The sequence below is a fragment of the Arachis hypogaea genome, chromosome 2 (assembly GCF_003086295.3).
Source record: "Arachis hypogaea cultivar Tifrunner chromosome 2, arahy.Tifrunner.gnm2.J5K5, whole genome shotgun sequence".
NCBI classification, from domain to species: Eukaryota; Viridiplantae; Streptophyta; class Magnoliopsida; order Fabales; family Fabaceae; genus Arachis; species Arachis hypogaea.
The window spans coordinates 100,140,438-100,164,628 of NC_092037.1; the positions used below are offsets into that span (position 1 = coordinate 100,140,438).

The 24,191-nt window shown below is 31.5% G+C and overlaps 1 long non-coding RNA gene across 3 annotated transcripts; it reads right to left on the minus strand.

Moving 5' to 3' along the window:
• Positions 1 to 250: 250 nt before the first annotated feature.
• Positions 251 to 4,140, minus strand: LOC112756932 (uncharacterized). 3 transcript variants are annotated; one of them, XR_011874734.1, is made up of 5 exons: positions 3,705 to 4,140; positions 1,905 to 2,202; positions 1,138 to 1,256; positions 852 to 1,061; positions 251 to 690 (listed from the first exon to the last, which is right to left on the minus strand). It is a non-coding gene; the product is annotated as an uncharacterized lncRNA (long non-coding RNA). The 3 variants fall into 3 exon arrangements; XR_011874733.1 differs by having other exon boundaries at positions 1,138 to 1,206; positions 3,705 to 4,139; XR_003179397.3 differs by lacking the exons at positions 251 to 690; positions 852 to 1,061; positions 1,138 to 1,256; positions 1,905 to 2,202 and adding an exon at positions 3,290 to 3,539.
• Between the last annotated feature and the right edge of the window lie 20,051 nt (positions 4,141 to 24,191).

The window sequence follows — 24,191 nt, forward strand, 5'->3', positions numbered from 1 at the left end:
ATTTCATCAAATAAGTGTTGACATATACAATTCAATAGAGATGCTGATGATGCAGCATATATTTTCATTTGGAAAATGTCTTCGGCTCAAATAAAGAGTTTAATTTTGGATGATACTTTTATAATTGTTGCGGAATTCTCCATCAATGAGGAATCGTCACATCATCGGAACCAATTAGATCATGGAGCTGGGAGAACTACTGTTGTGGATTCCCTACTAAAATCATGTTTTCATGATTATGAAGATTTAGTGAAGAACACAACGGAAAAGGGTTTTATTCAATTGGTAGAGGAAGCTTTGTCAAAAGCATCCATCACTCATTGAATGTCATAAGAAAAACGATCATAGTTCTATGTTCACCAAGTGGGGATTCATGGCATTGGGAAGAGTGTTACATTTTCTTAAGACTAAGAAGGTAAAGGATATGAATGATGAAGCTTGCAAGGAACTACAAGTTTTATGGAAAGAAGTAAAGGCTTTTGGATTTGATGATTTGGCTTGGCAGTAACTTGCTTCTCTGTATTGCCCTTGCTCGGCCCTGTTGCTTCAGGTGCTTCTCCAAATTTCTTCTTCTAGGTGCTTGGGTTTCACCGTTTCACTTTTGTTCAGGTAGGGGTCATAGCTTCTGCTTCCTTTTAATTTTCTGAATAATCTTCTGAAACTCTAGGATGAGAATTCAAATGTTGCTGGCTGTGAAATGTAATTAGTGTTAAGTAATGATCGAATTAGGTGCTGATTGATGATTTTGGGGCTCATACTTTGTTTTGCTGGCTGTTCTAGACAAAGCAAACGAGGTTCCTAAAAACAATTCTAGATTCTAAAACTTGGGCATAGACCCAAAACTAACTTACTTTAGTAGAATCTGTTGTGGCTTCTAGAACTTCAAGAAGTGTGTCTCTAGTTCCTTAGTTGTCCAAGTTAGTGTCTAGTACAGACCTCATAGTCCTTGTGTTAGTCCTACAATCAAGTATAGATGTTAGGCCATGAACTCAGACCTCAAGGCCCTTCAAGTGTTGCAGATTCTCCCTTGTCACAGCCTTTAGGCCTGAAGCAGGTGGTAACTGTAGAGAAATTTTATTTTATCAAATTCCTGCGGCAGCAACAGCCAAGTAGTGGATACTAAGATCGAGTTCGGACCTGGTTTATGAGTTATGAAAGTATTCATGAATGTGCATGAGGGTTGCTGCAGTTGCAGGAAGCATTAGGCTGCATTAGGAGTAATTGTAGGTTAGGATTCCCTTTTTCCATCTGAAACTCTGTTTGAATTTAATTGTGTTATTGAGAGATGATGAATGGATAGTACAGCATGAATTTAGAGCTTTAAATCTGATTGTGAAGTGGGTAAATGTGTAACTGATTTAATAATGTTACGTGGTTCTGCATTTTTAAAACTGTTTAATTGGTTGCATGTTGTTTAAGTCAGAATTGAAATGCATCATGTGTATTGTGGGTTAGGCTTCACGAATTATCGTCCCCTTCTCTCTGTATGTGTTTTTTCTCATGTGTTTGCTGGATTTTTGTTTTACTGGGACTGAATTGTGCTACTTGAGTTCTTGTGTATATGGACCAGATTCTGTTCTAGTTTCTTATGATTCTAAATGGGGCTGTTGCTTACTCAGTTCTTGTATTTATGGACCTGAGGCTGTTTTAATTTTATTTATGGTTTCTAAGTTTTGAGAGTAATCATGGATTGCATTATGATTATTTGTAGGCTGCTGTAAAGGTACTTAGCATGGTTGGAAAACTGTTGTTATTTAATTAGAATAATTGATGACACTACTCAGTTTTTGCATCTTAAATATACATATGCATTGTGGTAAGCTTCTGAAACTTCTTTAAATTTCTGCATGCTATTAGGTAGAACTGAAATGCTTAATATAGGTTAAATGGTGAAAATAAATTACCTTTGAAGTGTATAAAGCTTGTGGTAGAATTGCTCAACTGACTGAAATGTTCTTAGACTATAGATTGATAAAGGATTTTAACCTTATACACTGTGTGTGCTGTGAGTAAGGTGCTGAATCGCCCCTGCTAGTTTTATTGTGACTGATAAGTGAGCGATTGCTCCTTCTGTGACATGAATGGGTTAGATATGTGCTGTGGTAAGTTCCTGCACTCAAGAAATCACATCAGACCTAGAACCTTCCACTAACAGAAACTAGTTCCAGTTCTTGATTGATCATCTCTGCACTCCTTTTGGTCCTGCAAGCCCAAAACCAGATTTTTAATCCAAAACTAGGTAACTTCATATATTTTGTTGACTAGTTGCCCAGGCCATCCAAACCAGATTCAATATTTCACACATATAGTTCAGCCATGAAACTAGATGTTGAGAATTAGAGGTATTTGTGCTGTTTTGACTTGGCAAATTGAAACTCTTGTAAATTTCGTAGAGTTAGCTACTTAGGTAATTACTAATCTCCATGAAAGTATGCATGTGTAGCAGGTACCCTTCTGTTTTCTCTTGAATAATACAAAAATGCATCTGGTATTAGTGTTTGGTTTGTGGCTGATATGTTGAGTAATGATCTCAGCCTGCCACAGTCCGTGCGTCGGCTGGTCGTTGCTCCCCTCATTGGTCGTCTCCTTCTCGGGTATTGCACAATCTCCTTTTAGAGGTCGGGGTGGGGACGGAGTGATTGATTAAGTTGTCTTAGGTATTTCTTGTATTAGCGAATGAAGTGTATACAGTGTTTGATAAGATTCCTTCAATGCTTTTGTGATCAAACTCCCATTTTTTTAAATTTAATTCTGTGTATTATTTTTATGATTATGTCTTGTTTATTATTTGTCTCATTCAATTGTGTTGTACTCCGCTGATACCCTGAACATTGATGCTTTTGTATATGCCAAGACAAATGATTATGCTTTTGTATAATAATCAAAAGATCACGTATTGCAAATTATTTAACAACAACACAAGTTATCAACAACGAAACATGATTAAACTTTCAACACTTTTCAGCCAAATTTTAATTACGGTTATCACAATTATTAACAACTACAAAAAGTAATGAACGAACAGTGAATAAGTTGCATAGGTAGTGCAAATTTAAAATTTTAAGGTTCTGAATGCAGTAAAAATAGTATCCATGTCTTACTAATAACAAGAACAAAAAAACTCAACCTATTGAACTCAATAATTACATCACCTATCCAAGCAGATTATTGCATCGCAATTATCATAAACTTATTTCAAATGCTAGAACCAGTGTGAAATTAAACAGATGAAGCGTATCATAAATCAAAAGATCATGAATTGCAAATTATTTAACAAGAACACAAGCTATGAACAACGAAACATTATTAAATATTCAACACTTTTCAACCCAATATTAACCACCCTCGTCACAATGATTAACAACAACAAAAAAAAATGAACTAACAGTGAATAAGTTACATAGGCAGTGCAAATTTAAAATTTAATGGTTCTGAATTTAGAATTCACAATCAAATACAATCAGTGTTCTACGCCAATCAACCAAACACTGACTGAGCATTAAGTTCTGGTTCTCTAATTGGGAAGTAACAAATTCAACCTACAGCAACAAATTTAACAAACCCTAGTAAAGTCCCGATTTATCGCAACAATACTTCCGCAACATGGCAAATTTATTGAATACATTTTCAGCAACATACATATATACGACGAGAAGGTAAATCTGAACAATACGAAACAGAGTAGGCATGGTGCAGAGACTCACCAACGGGCGACTGCGACTCCGCGACCTCCCCTCCAAACGCAAGCAATCAGGATTTCCCGCGACTTCCTTCTGCGGGCAGCGACAAGATAGCCGAAACACGAGAACGCAGTAACTGCGACGACACTCGGGTGACACTTGCAGGCAGAATCGAAAAGTACAGGCACGGACTGCGTGCAGGAACCACCATGCAGACCACTCACTGCCTAACGGATCCGCGAGCTGCCTAGCACAGGTCGGACAGGCGAGCAGCAGACGCGGAGGATACAGGGATAGGCATCAGAGCACCACAGCGGAATTCCTTGGGTGCGACGAACGGCGGGTGCAGTTGACCACTCCCGCTGACGGCGACAAGTTCTGCGGGAGGCTATGGTTTGCTTACTGCGTCGGAGGATAGTGAAAGTAGCAATTTTCTTCAGGAAAGAATTGGAGAAGGGGGGATAACGCGTGCAATCCCTTTTCCCCCTTTTAAAGTAATGAAACGACGTCGTCTTCTCTGAACCGTTTCGTTTATATCCGGTTCGATTTTCCGGTTCGGTTCGATAGTTCTTAATAGTTTTTTTTTTGGTAAGTTTCTTAATGGTTTTTAATTCGACGGTCTTCCACATATCACCGGCCCCAAAAGATTTTTGGCAGTTAAATAAGCTTAGCCCACTTCCTTTTTAATGTTATATTTCCCTAACTTTTATCAACAACATCCAAGCCCAAAACCCACTCCTGGCCACATAGACAGAAAAAAATTAAACTTGCCCAATAGTCCCAATATGCCAAAAAAATTATCATCTAATTAAACTTATTAACTTTGCTGCACTGTACAGTACCGCTGCAAACCCACTGCAACTTCCTGTTTAACTGTCCCATCAACTAAACTTCTCACTATGTCAAGCAAAACGTGTTAACGTATGAGGTTTGCCACATATTATCCACATGTGTGGATTTTTTTACCTATCCACACCATAGAACTTTCCATCAGATAAAGGTTTGATTACTTCTACTCCGAGACCTTAGTAGAGTTTATTAACTAGTTTCATCGGTTTTATTTATAGTAAAGAATAAGATTTGATTATTTGGGTTAGATAGTGAAAAAAAAAAGTAAAATATATTTTTTATCTCTAATTTATTTAATTTTATTTTTAATATTGTTAATTTATTCAATTTTATTTTAAACATATTTTTATTTGTGTTAACATTATTATCTTTAAAAAATTTTAATTATGTCATTAACGTCTTACATAAAATTAATGTCCAAAAATAATTTTAAAATATTAAAAATAAATTTGAATAAAATTAAATATAAAAAATATTAAAAAAATCACAAAATAAAAAGTATGCTATGGTTTAATTTATTTACTACTATTGCAGGGGCTTTTAATTTTTTGATATATTGTAGGATCAGATTTATTTTAATCTACTTCAATGTTTGTTTTTTTTGTTGACTAATTTACTTTAATGTTTAATGTTTGATATTTTACTATTATTTATTTCATCCCCTTGTTTCAGATATATATATATATATATATATGGGATTGAGTTGGTTTTTTACGATTATAAAAAATATTCCTTTTTGTTATTAAAATAATTTGGGTCAAACGTATATGGATTTTTGCATTGTCAGTTATTATCTTAAATTTCTCTTGCACATGTATTTATACTAATTTTTGAATTTTTATTTAATATTTTTAATATTATCAATTAAAATATAAGTAGCTGTGAATATTCCTATAACAAATATATAGATTTAGATACTCTAAATTTTAGATTTTATTTTAAAAGATAAAATATAATTTCACTATTTATTTCATAATTAGGATTAAGAAAAAATATGAGAAAAAATATTTAAAAGTGAGAAATTACACTAATTTATTTTCTAAAGTAAAAATTTAAAATTTAAAAGAGGATCTAAATTTCACATATATAAAAAAGTTTCATTTATTTTTTTAAATAAAAGTAGCATTGCTGTGTGCCAAGTCAAATTTAAAATTTTAACTGTATTTTTTGTTTCCATTCTGATTTATTTATTTTAATACTTAATATAAGGTGAAAAATTATGTGTATATGAAGTTATAGCTGAAAACAGTTAAATAATTGATTTAACTATATAAAAAAAAATTACTACACCTAAATTTCTATTTTAATATAAATAAAAAAGAGATTGATAAAACTTAAATGATATTAATTAAAATTAAAGTAATATAATTTTGGACCATAAAATCATTTACCTAATTATCTACTATATTTCTTAGCATAAGCCTTTCCTTTCTTTTTTTGTAATAATTCCTACTTTAATATCACTTTCAGTTTCGGAGGAAGGGAAGAAATTTATTCAAGAAGGAAGAGTTGAAACAAAAATCTCTACAACTGTGAAGTATATATGGATCGTTTGGAACTTCTCTGAATTAAGCCGCGAACCCAAATACTCAAATACATTTTTTACAGGGGATCATCCATGGTATATAATTATATATACCTGCAATTTAATAAACTCATCTGTATATATATAAATAATTATATATATATATATATATATATATATATATATATTTGGATTTGATTTTAGGCGAATTCTTCTGTATCCACACGAGGAAGTTAAAAAGAACTACTTATCAATATATTTGACTTATGATGGTGATAGTTCTTCTTTACCGACGACAACCGATAATTGGAGTAAAACTGCTAAATACAAGTTGAGGATAAAAAATTATTACTACGCTGATAAAGATAAAACACTAGGTATTTTTTTTTCTACACTCTCAAATTAGATTTTTTTTTTATACATGTAATTTATTTATAATGGAGTTTGGTTACTCTCATTTCATTTGGTTTATTGATTGTTTGGTCTGTGTATTTTTTTTTTAGTTTTTGAATTTCTAAAAAAATAAAAAAGTAAAAATTTTAAACTAAATTATTTTTCTTTTTATTCACAAATTATACAAACAAAAGATAATAAAAATAAAAACTCAAATCAAACATACCTTATTTTTTAAGAATCACAAGCATGCACGACGAGTACCAGAATTAAATATTTTGTATTATTATTAGTTTTATGAATTTGATTGTTATTATTACATAATTTCAATTTAGTATATGATTTTGCAGAGGGTACATATGAATTCGGCAGTGGAAAACATGATGGCTCTGGTTTCGCATCGTTTATAACTTTAACTGAGTTTCATGATCCTAACAAAGGATTCTTGTGAATGATATATGTACTATCCAGGCTGAAGTTTGTGTTGAAAATGATGGTCATCGACATCCTAATGATAATCACATAATGCTTTTGGTTACAAGAAATAACAACAGCAACTTAGTGGATTTCAAGAGTTTATGCAAAGTACGAAAAGATTTTGTTTAACTATTGGAGGAAGCGTGTTCTAAACATCCTGAACTTATTAGAGGAGTGAAAAAGAGAAATTGGAGTGAAAATTTTACTGAAAGATGGTTTACGACTTTGGGAAGAGTTCTACATTTTTTAAAGAGTCATAAAGAAGTAAAGGACATGGATGATGATACTTGTGAGGCGCTTCAGGATTTGTGGGAGCAACTTAATTCTTTTGAATTTGATGATTTCACTTTATTGGAAAATGGTGTTAAAAAATATATGATGGAAAAAATGAAGAAAAATGCGCGTAGATCCTGTTATTGCTTCTTGCGACTATAATATTTTCTAATCGACTAGCTTAATTTAAGTGTGATTAAATTGTGATGGTAGCGTCTTTTCCAATTCAGTACAGTTGGTTTTAGTTGTCTTGCACAATCATAAAAAAAACTGAGTGGTCTTTTCCAATTCAGTACAGCTGGTTTTGGTTGTCTTGCGCGATCATGAAAGAAACTGGGTAGTTGGAAGTGCTGGAATGGTCTCGGAAACAAGTGTAACGTGATTAAACTTAGGCTCTTTGTTTCTCTTTTTTTTTTGTTTTTTCAGCACAAAAAAAAATTAAGTGTGATTAGTATGTTTGGCTTAATTTTTTGGACTTTATTAATATGTTTGACTTTATTTAAATGTTATGGTTATTTCGTATTTACTTTAATATTTAATATTGTCATTTTAGAAATATTTGGAGATAATACTATTCAGTCCAAAATTATTCAACGTTTTTAATTTTTACTTCATTTATTTGGAGATAATATGAAAATGGATTTAACTTTTCTGAAGTTATTCATTTACTTTAGAGAAAAAAGTAACGCAATCTAAGCCATTAATAATATAAATGGTTCTGATCATCTTAAATAAATAAATAATAAATAAATACATTAAAAGAATCTTAAAAATTGTGCGAGCAGCAGCTTTCAAGACCGCGCATGAGTTTTTCTTTTTATTTCATCTTCTTTCTATTTTATTTAGTTTTTTCTTTCTTTTTCTTCAACAAAAAAAATTATTTTCGGTACTATTTTTTCACAATAGATTCTGTTATTGCTTCTTACGACTATAATATTTTCTAATCGACTAGCTTAATTTAAGTGTGATAGTACAGCTGGTTTTGGTTGTCTTGCGCAATCATAAAAGAAACTGGGTGGTCTTTTCCAATTCAGTACAGCTGGTTTTGGTTGTCTTGCGCGATCATGAAAGAAACTGGGTGGTTGAAAGTGCTGGAATGGTCTCGAAAATAAGTGTAACGTGATTTAACTTAGGCTCTTTGTTTCTTTTTTTTTTTCAGCACAAAAAAAAATTAAGTGTGATTAGTATGTTTCGCTTAATTTGTTTGGACTTCGTTAATATGTTTGACTTTATTTAAATGTTATGGTTATTTCGTATTTACTTTAATATTTAATATTGTCAATTTAGAAATGTTTGGAGATAATACTATTCAGTCCAAAATTATTCAACGTTTTTAATTTTTACTTCATTTATTTGGAGATAATATGAAAATGGATTTAACTCCTCTAAAGTTGTTCATTTATTTTAGAGAGAAAAGTAACGCAATCTAAGCCATTGATAATATAAATGGTTCTGATCAACTTAAATAAATAAATAATAAATAAATACATTAAAAGAATCTTGAAAATTGTGCGAGCAGCAGCTTCCAAGACCGCGTGAGTTTTTCTTTTTATTTCATCTTCTTTCTATTTTATTTAGTTTTTTTTCTTTTTCTTCAACAAAAAAAATTATTTTCGATACTATTTTTTCACAATAGATCCTGTTATTGCTTCTTACGACTATAATATTTTCTAATCAACTAGCTTAATTTAAGTGTGATTAATTTGTGATGGTAGCGTCTTTTTCAATTCAGTACAGCTGGTTTTGGTTGTCTTGCACAATCATAAAAAAACTGGGTGGTCTTTTCCAATTCAGTACAGCTGGTTTTGGTTGGCGCGATCATGAAAGAAACTTGGTGGTTGGAAGTGCTGGAATGGTCTCGAAAACAAGTGATTTAACTTAGGCTCTTTGTTTCTCTTTTTCTTTTCTTTTTTTTCAACACAAAAAAAGTTAAGTGTGATTAGTAAGTTTCGCTTAATTTTTTTGGACTTCATTAATATGTTTGACTTTATTTAAATGTTATGGTTATTTCGTATTTACTTTAATATTTAATATTGCCATTTTAGAAATGTTTGAAGATAATACTATTCGGTCCAAAATTATTCAACTTTTTTAATTTTTACTTCATTTATTTGGAGATAATATGAAAATGGATTTAACTCCTCCGAAGTTGTTCATTTACTTTAGAGAGAAAAGTAACGCAATCTAAGCCATTGATAATATAAATGGTTCTGATTATCTTAAATAAATAAATAATAAATAAATACATTAAAAGAATCTTAAAAATTGTGCGAGCAGCATGTCACGGCCTTTGACACACTCCAACGCTACCGTGCCGGCACTCGGACTTACTCAACCTCTTGAGCTAAGACCAAGTCAGCCAAACCCTCAATACTTAGCAAGAAAGCTAAGAACACAAGAGAACACAAGAGAAAGGAAGCTTGGTGGAAAGAACACTTTATTGCTCAAGTGTGGTTACAAATGATTCACACTCCCAAACTCTAACTCTTACCCCTATTTATAGCCATCCACCTCCTCAATGGATGGTTAGGATTAAATCTAATTAACGGTCCAGATTAATCATCCAGAACCTTCTTTACAAATATCTATCCTACCACAACTTTCTAAATACTTCTAGATTGTTCCATATCACTCTTTATACTTCTATATACATCTATACTCTTCTAGAATATTCCATACTCTTCTAAAGTCTTCTAGAACCTTCTAGGGTATTCCGGGACCTTCTAGGACATTCTAGAACGTTCCGGAACCATCTAGAGCATTCTCAAACACTCCAGAAAATTATACAAACACTGTTAAATTTAACCTTCTAAAATTTACCGTGACATTCTCCCCCACCTAATGCGCAGACGTCCTCGTCGCGTTCTGTTCATGATAGCGCTCTAGGTGTTCTTGAAATTGCCACAGATCTTCACGAGCTTCCCAACTAGCTTCAGTTATCGGGAGCCCTTTCCACTTGATCAAATATTGAATACTTGGTGGTACCCCTCTTCGTCTCACAACGCGATTAGCTAAGATCTCTTCGATTTCTTTATCGAAGGATCTAATCACCACAGGCGGAGCACGACTCGAGTTACCTCTACTCAGTTCGTCTTGGTCTTCGTGATATGGTTTAAGCATACTCACATGGAAGACCGGGTGAATCTTCATAGAGGGAGGAAGTTGTACTTTGTAAGCAACCTCCCCAACACGTCCAATGATCTCAAATGGCCCTTCGTATTTGCGGATTAAGCCTTTATGAACCTTGCGAAAGGCTTTGAATTGTTGTGGAAGAAGTTTGATCATTACCTTGTCTCCCACTTGATAGCTTGCATGCCTCCTCTTCTTATCTGCCCATTTCTTCATCCTCTTGGCAGCTTTGTCGAGGTAAGAACGAGTGACATCTGCTTGTTCTTCCCATGACTTAATCATATGATAAGCTCCAGGGCTCTTCCCTGAGTAGGAAGAAGAAAGAGAGTGAGGTGTAAGCGGCTGTTGTCCAGTCACAATCTCGAATGGGCTCTTCCCTGTAGACTCACTCCTTTGCAGATTGTATGAGAATTGGGCAATGTCTAGGAGTTTTGTCCAATCCTTCTGATTAGCGCTTACAAAATGCCTCAAGTAACACTCAAGTAAGGCATTCACTCTCTCAGTCTGCCCATCGGTTTGAGGATGGAAGCTTGTTGAGAAATGAAGCTCCGACCCAAGGAGTTTAAACAGCTCTGTCCATAGTCGTCCTGTGAAGCGTGGATCTCGATCACTAATGATGCTCTTAGGCAATCCCCAGTACTTCACCACATTCTTGAAGAATAGTCGTGCTGCCTCCTCTGCAGTGCAGTCAGTAGGGGCGGGTATAAATGTAGCATACTTCGAAAATCGATCCACTACCACGAGAATAGATCCAAACCCCTCGGACTTCGGTAAGGCAGAGATGAAATCTAGAGAAACACTTTCCCACGGTCGCTCTGATAGAGGTAGAGGTTCCAACAACCCACTTGGTGTCTTATTTTCAATCTTGTCTTGTTGGCACACAAGACAAGTCTTCACATAGCTCTCCACTTCATCTCTCATTTGAGGCCAATAATAAGAAGATTCAATGAGTGCTAAGGTCCTTTGCTGACCTTGGTGACCAGCCCACTTGGTGTCGTGGCATTCTCTTACCAACTTCCTTCTTAGATTTTCCCATTTAGGAACGTATAGTCTTCTCCCTCTTGTGTAGAGAAGGTCGTTTTCTAACCAAAATCTTTTGGTCTTACCTTCTCTAGCCAACTCCACCAACTTCTTGGCTAATGGATCATGATGCAACCCTTCCTTGATGGTATGCACAATATCTCCTTCAACTATAGAAATAGCCCCCATCCTGTATGGTTTTGAGATAAGTGGTTTTGCTCCTAACTCCAATTCAATGTTGTCATCCATCTTTCTTCTAGGTGGTAACTGCTTTGGCAACTCGAGAGGTATCACACCCTTATTTTCTTCAAGGACTTCCTTGATTTTATAGGGAACATCTTCTCCTTTGGCTGTTGACTCCTCTTGTAGTAAAGCCAAAGACATCATCTCCTCCTTCTTGAAACCTTTCTTGAGTTGCATGGTCGAGAGCATCGAGATTCCTCCCGCCTTTGAGATTGTAGGGACCATGCATGGAGACCCTTTCTCCATGACACATATTATATTGTAGTATGGCATAGGTATTATATTTGCCTTCCTTTGCAAATCGAGCCCGATGACTATTTTAAAATCGTCCATGGGTGCTACTGAGAAATCCACAAGGCCCTTCCAAGAACCAAGAGTCATCTCAACCCCTTTTGCTACTCCCTTAAGGGGTTCACCCTTGGTATTCACGGGTTTGAACCAGCCATTCTTTTCGGTGATCTTCAACCCAAGCCTCTTTGCTTCATCAGGCGTGATGAAGTTGTGTGTAGCACCAGTGTCGATCATAGCCATGACGGGTTTTTCATTTATAAAGGCTTTGACATACATCAAGCCTTTCTTTTCTGCAGTGCTTGCCTCTTTGGCCTTCACAGCATTTATGTGTTGGATAGATCCAACACACTCAGTTACTTGAGTTTGAGCTTCTCGTTCCTCAGCGATAGATGCCAAAGTCCCTAGCTTGGGACAATCCTTCATTTGGTGTGGTCCCTTGCACACGAAGCATCCTCCTTTGGGCACGAAAGCCTTCTTCTTTTCCTCGTACTCTTTCTTTGAAGAGTATGTTCCTTCCTTCTTGATTGAGAAACTCTTCCCCTTGTCTCCCCCACCTTTAGCAGAACTAGGCTTGGAGGAAGACTTGGGTTTAGAGTCTCCCCTATGATACTCAGTGAGTGATTCGGCCACCACGATGGCCTCATCGACATCCTTAACATTCCTTCTTTGTAGTTCTTGTTTTGCCCAAGGTTGGAGTCCATCAATGAAGAAGAACAATGCATCCTCTGATGCTAAGTTGGGGATTTGAAGCGTGAGAGTAGTGAACTCCTTTACGTAGTCACTAATTGTACTCTTGTGCTTCAACTCCCTCAACTTCTTCCTTGCTTCATAAACCACATTTTCAGGGAAGAATTGTCTTTTCAACTCCCTTTTGAAATCTTCCCATGTGGTTATGTTGCAAGTACCCTTCTCCATATCTACGCACTTTCTCCTCCACCACAAAGTAGCATTATCAGAAAGGTAGAGAGCTGCAGTGCGTACCTTTATTGCTTCTTCGACCACCCCTTGGCCTTCGAAGTACCTCTCCATTTGCCATAGGAAGTTCTCCACCTCGCGAGCGTCCCTTACGCCCTTGAATTCCTTTGGCTTGGGGAGATCAATCTTTGTTGTCTCCCTTATAATGGTTGGTCGAGATTTTGCCTCCTCGAACCAAACTCGAACTTCCTCAAATAGCTTCAAGGAATTCTCAAGCTTCTCTTCAATTTGGAGCATGCTTTCTTTGAAAGCATCTAGTTCTCCTAACACGTGAGCCTCGAGGGTCTCCTTATCATGTTCTATCCTTTGGAAACGCTCATCCATAGAGGATAGAACATTCTCCAACATAGAAACTCTTTCTTCTAAGAAGTTAGAGTCCTTACCTCTAGGCTCACTTGAAGAACGTACCTTCTTGCCTCCCCATTGAGAAGGAATAGTATCCCTTCCCCTTTGTGACTCAACATGCTCCATGGTGATATTTGAAGCCATACCCACAAACCACTTGTGCTCCCTCTCGAACCTTGCTCGGATACCAAGTTGTCACGGCCTTGGACACACTCCAACGCTACCGTGCCGGCACTCGGACTTACTCAACCTCTTGAGCTAAGACCAAGTCAGCCAAACCCTCAATACTTAGCAAGAAAGCTAAGAACACAAGAGAACACAAGAGAAAGGAAGCTTGGTGGAAAGAACACTTTATTGCTCAAGTGTGGTTACAAATGATTCACACTCCCAAACTCTAACTCTTACCCCTATTTATAGCCATCCACCTCCTCAATGGATGGTTAGGATTAAATCTAATTAACGGTCCAGATTAATCATCCAGAACCTTCTTTACAAATATCTATCCTACCACAACTTTCTAAATACTTCTAGATTGTTCCATATCACTCTTTATACTTCTATATACATCTATACTCTTCTAGAATATTCCATGCTCTTCTAAAGTCTTCTAGAACCTTCTAGGGTATTCCGGGACCTTCTAGGACATTCTAGAACGTTCCGGAACCATCTAGAGCATTCTCAAACACTCCAGAAAATTATACAAACACTGTTAAATTTAACCTTCTAAAATTTACCGTGACAAGCAGCTTCCAAGACCGCGTGAGTTTTTCTTTTTATTTTATCTTCTTTCTATTTTATTTAGTTTTTTCTTTCTTTTTCTTCAACAAAACAAATTATTTTCGGTACTATTTTTTCACAATAGATCCTGTTATTGCTTCTTACGACTATAATATTTTCTAATCAACTAGCTTAATTTAAGTGTGATTAAATTGTGATGGTAGCGTCTTTTCCAATTCAAAACAGTTCGTTTTGGTTGTCTTGCGCAATCATAAAAGAAACTGGGTGGTCTTTTCCAATTCAGTACAGTTGATTTTGGTTGTCTTGCGCGATCATGAAAGAAACTGGGTGGTTGGAAGTGCTGGAATGGTCTCGGAAACAACTGTAACGTGATTTAACTTAGCTCTTTGTTTCTCTTTTTCTTTTTCTTTTTTTCAACACAAAAAAAAATTAAGTGTGACTAGTAAGTTTGGCTTAATTTTTTTGGACTTCATTAATATGTTTGACTTTATTTAAATATTATGGTTATTTCGTATTTATTTTAATATTTAATATTGTCATTTTAGAAATGTTTGGAGATAATACTATTCAGTCCAAAATTATTCAACTTTTTTAATTTTTACTTCATTTATTTGGAGATAATATGAAAATGGATTTAACTCCTTTAAAGTTGTTCACTTACTTTAGAGAAAAGTAATGCAATCTAAGCCATTGATAATATAAATGATTCTGATCATCTTAAATAAATAAATAATAAATAAATACATTAAAAAAATCTTGAAATTGTGCGAGCAGCAGCTTCCAAGACCGCTGACTAGCTTAATTTAAGTATGATGGTAGCGTCCAAGACCGCCGACTAGCTTAATTTAAGTATGATGGTAGTTTTGGTTGTCTTGCGCAATTTTGGAAGGATAGGAGACTCGAACCCGCAACCTCTTAATTGAGTATGAGGAGTTTATGCCATTTGAGCTATTACTCATTGACATATTTTTATGTGTTTATTGAAGAAAAAGAAACAAAAAACTAAATAAAATAGAAAGAAGATAAAATAAAAAGAAAAGCTCACGCAGTCTTAAAAGCTGCTACTCGCACGATTTTTAAGATTCTTTTAATGCATTTGTTTATTATTTATTTATTTAGGATGATCAGAACCATTTATATTATCAATGGCTTAGATTGCAATACTTTTTTCTCTAAAGTAAATGAACAACTTCAGAGAAGTCAAATCCTATGAAAATTTAGTGGTTTTGGTTACTCATCGTTTATAACTTTAACTGAGTTTCATGATCTAATAGAGGATTTCTTATGCTATCGTGGCTGAAGTGTGTGTTGAGAATGATGGCCATCAACATCATACTAATGATAATCGCATAATTCCTTTGATTACAAAAAATAACAACAACAATTTAGTGGATTTCAAGGGTTTATGCAAAGTAAGAAAATATTTTGTTCTAACTATTGGCCTAGAGGAAGCGTATTCTAAGCATCTTAAACTTATTGAAGGAGTAAAAAGAAGAAACCGGAGTGAAAATTTTACTGAAAAGTCATTCATGGCTTTAGGAAGGGTTTTTCATTTTCTAAGAAGTCATAAAGATGTAAAGGACATTAATGATGATGCTGTTAAGGAACTTCATAATTTGTGGGAGGAATTTGAATCTTTTGAATTTGATGATCTGATTTGGTTGAAAAATAATGTTAAAATCTATACGATAAAAAGGTTGAAGGAAAACCTAGATCTTGACCGGTAAAATATTAACTCCATAAATATGAGCTTTAACAATGTCAACATTTGTAATGCTTTAAAATCGTTTTTTAGAAGAATTTAGACAATAATTTTTTATAGTGTTACTATTAAAATTCAATTTTTTATTATTTATAGAAATAAAATAAAACCGTTCTCTTTGACTAATTTAAAGAACGATTTGATAACCGTTACAATTATTTCTTTTTAAGCAACGATTTTTTAATATTGTTTAAATAATTATATAAAAGATACGCATAAAAATCATTCCCTAAGAATACTTAATTTATAATACATATAAAAAACGTTGTCAAAATATGCTACACTTTAAAACCATTTTATTAGATAGTCTTAGACAACAGTTTTTATAATATTATTATTGAAGTTCAATTTTTCATTACGTTACAACAACAAATAAAACTGTTCTTTTTTACTATTTTAAAAAATAATTTTATAATCATTATAACAATTTTTTTATCAAGCAATAATTTTCTAATATTATTTAAATAATTATACAAATAAAAAGATACAATGATTTTTAATTCGTTGTCCAAATTAATAACAAAGCAATAACGGCATAAAACTGTTACCTATCGAATTATAATTTTAAGCTGTTCTTTGAAATTGTTATAAAAACCGTTGCGTATAACAATAACAAAGACAGCAAATTATATCATTATAATATATTGATATTTGGTGTTAGTAAACAGTGAATGCAAATAGTCAATGAGTTATAACTCAAATAATATAGCCTCTTCATATTTATCTAAGAGATCGCAGATTCGAGTCTCCTTATCTTTGGTAAAAAAAAAAACAGTAAATGCAAATATCTTTGTTTAGTTACATTTTGGAATAAATTATTAAAATGGTACTATTTTGTGAACAAAATATTTAAAAAAAATTATAAATGACAAACAATTTTTTAAAAAATTTTAAAGTGACAAAAATATACAAAATTACATTTTTATAAGTAAAATAATTTTCTATTTGAAATATAATTTGTACACTTAAATCAAATTTTTGTATAAATATTTTTAATAATTTTAGAAAATTCATGCAAAATTTGATCTCTAAGCTTCTCAATTTTTTAAATTTCGGTTATTTAAAAAAAATTATAAAAAAAGACTAGAGTAAAATTATCAAATTTTAAAATAAAAATATTTTATTTTTAAATATATTTATAAAAATTATATCAGAATTCAATATTTAAAATCTTTTTAAAAATACATTTCTAAATCTAGTTAATTTTATCATATATATTTTTTAATTTTTTTAGATATACGTGATCCAATTTATTTTCACCTCTCCGTTTGTATTTCATATCTCGTAAATATAATTCAAATATCACTCTTAATATTTTTCAATGCATGTTCAACCTAAAAATAAAGAGTGATTACTGTGTAACTAATTAGATTAGACATCGAACTCCAACGTACCATCGTAACTCAAGAATGAATCTTTAGATTCTTGTGATTTCGTCCTCCCTTTTATATATACTAGTGTTAAACCCGTGCGATGCACGGACTTATATTTAAACTTGATAAGTTAAATTAAAAATAATATTTTATAATCATATATTTTTTAAATTTAGTATAACACTATCATCATCATTATATAATAAACGTGTTAAATATGTTATTTTATTTTTATTCAAAGTAAAATATGAATAGAAGAGTTTAAAGTTTATAATATTCTTGAACCATAAGGAGGAAGATAAAAAAATAAGAACATATATAACTGTAATAATAGCATGTTAATTTTACCCTAAATTTTATATCAAAAAGCTAATAAAAATTTATCGACAACCTAGTATCTTACTAACTTCATTACAAAATCATTGGATGTTGTGTTCCTTGTTACACATTTCATTTCAAATTTGAAAAAAGAGTTATAGATAAATTAGTTATATCTATAGTAAAGATTTGTACAAAAGTGTAAATCATAACATGCTATTAAAATGAAAATAATATTATTCTTACCTAAATATTATTAAAAACCTCTTTGAACACGACATTTGTTGTTGATGACTTTGGATTGCCGTCTTCGTTTAGAATTAAAACCCTGAGACTACTGCGACTCTTAACTCTTGACAAAGCAACATAAAGTTGTCCATGGGTGAACACTGATTTTGGCAAATAAAGCCATACATGTGATAATGATTGATCCTGACTCATGTTAATGGTCATTGCAAAGTATACTGTTAATGAAAATTGTCTCCGTTGGAACTTAAATGGCAATCCTGAATCTGAAGGAATCAAGTTTCTTCTTGGAATGTACACTTTATCTCCAATATTTTTACCGGTCACTACCGTCACTCCAATTACGTTGCTGCCAAGTTTGTTAACTATTAATCTTGTTTCGTTGCATAAACCTGAAGTCTGGTCTATGTTTCGCAGTAGCATTATAGCCACTTCTGGCTTCAAAGTCAACTTGTGATTGAGTAGTCCCGAACATTTGATGTTATTTAGAAACTCTGGTGTGAACCACTCTTGTTTTATATCTTCATTCTCATCAGTTTGACATGTTGTGTCAGAGCTCAAATACTCCTTTTCCATCCCTGGAAAGATTGTCAAGACAAAATCGTTTACCTTCTCGACACTCTTAAGTGTGGGTGCAAGAATTGCTCTACTCTGAAAATACCTATAATCTGACATGTTTTGCAACAAATTTGGATATGCAAAGTCTACCAAATGAGAGAGAGGATCATCAGTAGTTGTAATCAATAGATCATCTGAAATTTCAACTTCTGATTCATCACCAACAACAGAGCCAATATTTCCATTTCCAACATCAAGTATCCAATTAGTAAATATCTTCATTTCACCTTCGTCTTGATCCGAAGAAGACATTAGAAGCCTCATATTCGTATGCAGTTTCAAAACCTTACAAAATGACCACAGATGGGATGAGTTAATATATAACGGATGCTAATATATTGTGTCTACTTCCTTTCGGAATCACCAGAAGTATCTGTCTGAAATCACCTCCTAGAACAACAATCTTACCACCAAATGGTTAATGTGTCTTATGTTGATCGGTAACTGACATAAGATTCCTGAGCGTCCGATCAAGTGCTTCAAAACGGCAGTTGTACCTTCCCTCGCATACAACATATTGAGAACTCAAAATTGGATCCTGTTTTAGACTTCTCTGATCTCTCCTCATACCACATCATGGCGTCGCAATGCCGACAAAAAATTCTGGGTCACCAATATCTATCACATCTAATAATCACCAAGATAATAAATTGTTTTAGTTATATCTGCAACAAATACTTTATATAAAAATATACCTTTCTTTCACCATGTTAAGTATAAAAATAATATTTATAAAAGATTATCGAAGAATGCAATTTATAGATTAAAAAGATGAGATCATATAATACAATTTCATTGTGCCAACCTCAAGATTTAAGTTTTACAATAAATTAATGTTCAAATACAAAAATTATAATATATAACCATATCTTAGTTTGAATTTTAAAACTTGAACACTAAACGATAATTTTTTGTTTATAAAAAGTATAACAATAGTAAATAATAAAGTGCTGATATTGCTACTTCTTAAATTACCTGTATTCTCAGCAACATCGAATATGGCTGGGTATTAAATTTGCACAGAATCATCTAAAATAGTCGTATTTTCAGTAACATCCTCAACTTCTTGAAATTTTTTTGAAAGATTTGTAGTCAATTCCTTCAAAAATGTTTCTCTTTGTATTAGGTGTCTTTTTTTTCAGCTATGCACACTTTTTCTAATTCTTTAGTATCTAAATTTGAATTAAATGTACTTGCTCCTGTAATCATTAGAGATAATATATCAAGTATTTTATATTATAAAAAAAGAAAAATGAATATATGTTAAATGTTTGAATCAGCTGAATTATGAATATATATTATGAAGGTAGTATTAAAGATAAAAGAAGTAAAATTTTAGCTTTGTGATAATTACAATCTATCATGCTTGTCTTACCATGTCTCTTTTGAAGTAGCATAGTCTTCCTATTCAGTCTTACATCCCTTTGCAATCTAATTCGATTTGTGTACTCCAATGAATCTATAATAATTATTTAGCATATACCAATGATTGTTTTTAATAGACCAATTAAAAAGTTAAATGTTTGGTCTTTACGTAATAAAAACATATTAACATAGTAACTGGTAGATATTATTTAATGTTTGTTGAAGATGTTGTTGACTTGTCTGATGACATGGACTATTATATGCTTCATGTGTGATACCCGAATTACTTCATGGACTATTCATAAACAGTATTAACTTTATTATACTTTTTTCTAAAATTTAAACAGTATTACATTTTTTTTAAATAGTATAAATAATTTCACATCTTAATAAGATTGATAATTCTATTTATTTTATTATAATTCTTTGTAATTAGCATAGTAACTTATAAATTATATAAATTTTTAAAAAATATTCTCAAATTCAATTACTTACGAAAAAATTCAAAAAAAATATATTTGAATTTAAATTTAAAATTATAAACATAATACTTTAATTAAAAATTATAATTAGATTTTTTTAAATAAGTACACATTAAAAATTAATAACTAACTTAATTGTATCAATAATAATTCAAAGAAGAAATTTATAACTTTATGACATTAAATATTAAATTAAAAATTATCAGAATATCAACGGTGAGAATCAAATTAAAAATAAAATCACAAGTAATAACCAAATAACTTCAATTTATATTTAAAAAAATTCTAAATTCCAAACATAAAAATCGAAAAGAACAAAAAAAAATAACAACTCAAGAAAAGACAATGTTTCCACCAAAACAAACATATGCTTGGCATTATTCTATTAGATAGACTCTAAAATAGATTCCAAAACATGTGCATCCAAATTCTTAAGTTTCTTTCTCAATCTTGATCTTCTTGCAAGTTAAGGTATCTCCTTCCACTTTCGAATCTTCCAACTCCGAGGATAGTCACTTAGTTGGTGTAATAACACTTTTCAACAATTCAGATTCATCATTGGCCGCAACTTCATCGGAGAATTGAAGCAATAAATTCTGTACAAAAAACAACGTTAAATTAAAGACTTCTTTCTAACCTTTGATTTTATCTCACTAATATTTTTTGATAAAATTAAGATCTAATTTTGAGAGAACAAAAAAAAATTTTGAACAAATATCTTAATACCTTCTACTTTCTCCCCTTTAATGATTGAGGATGTCTTTGAAATTGGAAACAAACCACCGGTGTAGTCAATATCCTAAAATTATAATTAATTATTATTTATAAATTAGATACTACTAATGACCAAGAAAGCAAAAAATAAATTAATTTTTAATAGAAGTACACTTATATATACTCACAATTTGAATAGGGTGAGTCTCTTTGAATTTATTTATGAGATCCACATTATTAGTCATCTTCTTAACTTTATAAGAAGGTGAAAAATATGAAATATCATATATTTGAACTTCAACGATGAAGAGAAAGATCTTATCAATTAGGTTGAGTAAAAGTGTAGGTGTATCTGATAGATCTCCTTTCTGCAAGATATTACATAATATATTAATAATAAATAATATAAAAAGTACCAATAAAAATATCTTCACTAATGCTTTTAGAAATAAATATTGGTTAGATCTTACCAATAGGAGTGGATCAAGTATCTCTACACAGCTCTCTTCCAAAACTTGTTTTGCCTCCTTGTCAAAGACTACATAACATGCACAGTTAGAATCATTAATGACACCAAGCATTATTCGATACCTACTTAAAAAAGAAAATAACATAAGAAAAAGTTAAATATAGACTTATTTAATATCTAACCCAATGTACATAGACTTTAATTTAAATAAATAAATAAATAACCTTGGAGTCATGGATAAAAGGATATTAGTAGAAAACTCGCGTCTTCATCGAATCAAACCATCTCAATTGAGTATCACTAATGCTTTTAGAAATAAATATTGGTTAGATCTTACCAATAGGAGTGGATCAAGTATCTCTACACAGCTCTCTTCCAAAACTTGTTTTGCCTCCTTGTCAAAAACTACATAACATGCACAGTCAGAATCATCAATAACACCAAGCTTTATTCGATATCTGCTTAAAAAAGAAAATAACATAAGAAAAAGTTAAATATAGACTTATTTAATATCTAATCCAATGTACATAGACTTTAATTTAAATAAATAAATAAATAACCTTGGAGTCATGGATAAAAGGATATTAGTAGAAAACTCGCGTCTTCATCGAGTCAAACCATCTCAATTGAGTATGGCAATGGAGAATTTCCGTAACTTGATAGTGTCCATAACCATATCACTCGTATACGTACACACAAATTGCCGATTGTAGGATTGATGTCAGCAATTTTGTGAATATCAGCCATTGGAATAAGTAGAGAGATTTTGGATATATATAAAGAAAGGGATTGATGTACTTTAAATTGTGGTGCTTTACATATTCCATAACTTATCCTTTTATAGTTGCATCATAACTAAATTTTTTAAAATTTGGTTGACTTTAATTTAAAATTAAAAAAATAACAAACTAAGTAAAACAACCCAAATTTAAAATTTAAAAATAACAACTTAAATAAATAATAATTTTAAAATTCTAAACTAACGTAAATATTTATTTATTGTAATATTAGTATGTAACAACCGAAGAATAATTAACGTAAATTTTTTTAAAATTCTAAATTTCTTTAAAAGAATTTATGTAGCTGCAATTTAAAAAAAATCAACAAAATTTTAAAAAATTATGCTAAAAAGAATTAACAGATTTTTAAAAAATAGTGTTAAAATATAAAAAAGAACAATCTAAATAAAATTAAAAAAATAACAACTTAAATAAAATAATTTGAAATTTAAAAAATAACAACCTAAGTAAAATAACCCAAACAAATAAAACAATTTAAAATTTAAAAAATAACAACTTAAGTAAAACAACCCAAACTTAAAATTTGAAAATAACAATCTGAGTAAATAATAATTTATAATTTATAAATGTAAATCTAAAAGTTTCTAGTGACGACACGTAAGCAAATAAACTCCCAGACTCAACATATGAGCGCCACATCAGCAAATGAGCTCCCCATTTGTATTACTATAAAGATATATATATATATATATATATAAAAGTATGAATTTGAACTTCGTCAATATCCTTTTTCTTTATCTGTGCCGTTACACTTTGTCTTTATTTCAACGTGGTACGTAATTCTTTCATATTCTAATTTAATAATATATAAAATCTTGAAAATTGTGCGCGCAGCAGCTTCTAAGACCACTTGAGTTTTTTTTTTTATTTCATCTTCTTTCTATTTTATTTAGTTTTTTCTTTCTTTTTCTTCAACAAAAAAAATTATTTTCGGTACTATTTTCTTACAATAGATCCTGTTATTACTTCTTATGACTATAATATTTTCTAATAGACTAGCTTAATTTAAGTGTGATTAAATTATGATGGTAGCGTCTTTTCTAATTCAGTACAGCTGGTTTTGGTTGTCTTACGCAATCATAAAAGAAACTGGGTGGTCTTTTCCAATTCAGTACAACTGGTTTTGGTTGTCTTGCGCGATTATGAAAGAAACTGGGTGGTTGGAAGTGCTGGAATGGTCTCGGAAACAAGTGTAACGTGATTTAACTTAGACTCTTTGTTTCTCTTTTTCTTTTCTTTTTTTCAGCAAAAAAAATTAAGTGTGATTAGTATGTTTGACTTAATTTTTTTGGACTTCATTAATATGTTTGACTTTATTTTAATATAAAAAAATAATCATGTAAATGTACTAAATCTTTTTTAGATAAATGTACTCAATTTTTTTTGTTTATCCTTAAAATAAGAATCTAATTGAGAACAAGCTAAAAGAGCGTTTAGAATAACTAATGATGTGATATTGGTTTAATAGATCTCTAATAAATTTATATTGATATATATTAAATTAATTTATTTATATTTTTATGTGTTTGTTGAAGAAAAAGAAAGAAAAAACTAAATAAAATAAAAAGAAGATAAAATAAAAAGAAAAACTCACGCGGTCTTAGAAGTTAGGGTGTGTAAAATTAACTATATTTATAAAAATTATATCAAAATTCAATATTTGAAATCTTTTTAAAAATACATTTCTAAATCTAGTTAATTTTATCATATATATTTTTAAATTTTTTTAGATATATATGATCCAATTTATTTCCACCTCTCCGTTTGTATTTTATGTTTCGTAAACATAATTCAAATATCACTCTTAACATTTTTCAATGCATGTTCAACCTAAAAATAAAGAGGGACTACTGTGCAACCAATTAGATTAGACATCGACTCCAACGTACCATCGTAACTCAAGAAGGAACCTTTGGATTCCTGTGATTTCCTATAAGTATAGAATTTGAAACATCTGAATTTTAAATTGTGTGATACTTAAATATCTATTCAAATCAATTAGTTGATATAATTAATTCATCATAATAAATTGTCTTTAATGAGTTAAACAAAATAAATAAAGCAGAAGCATGCTACGTTGATTCTATCATTAAAGGTAAAAATTCA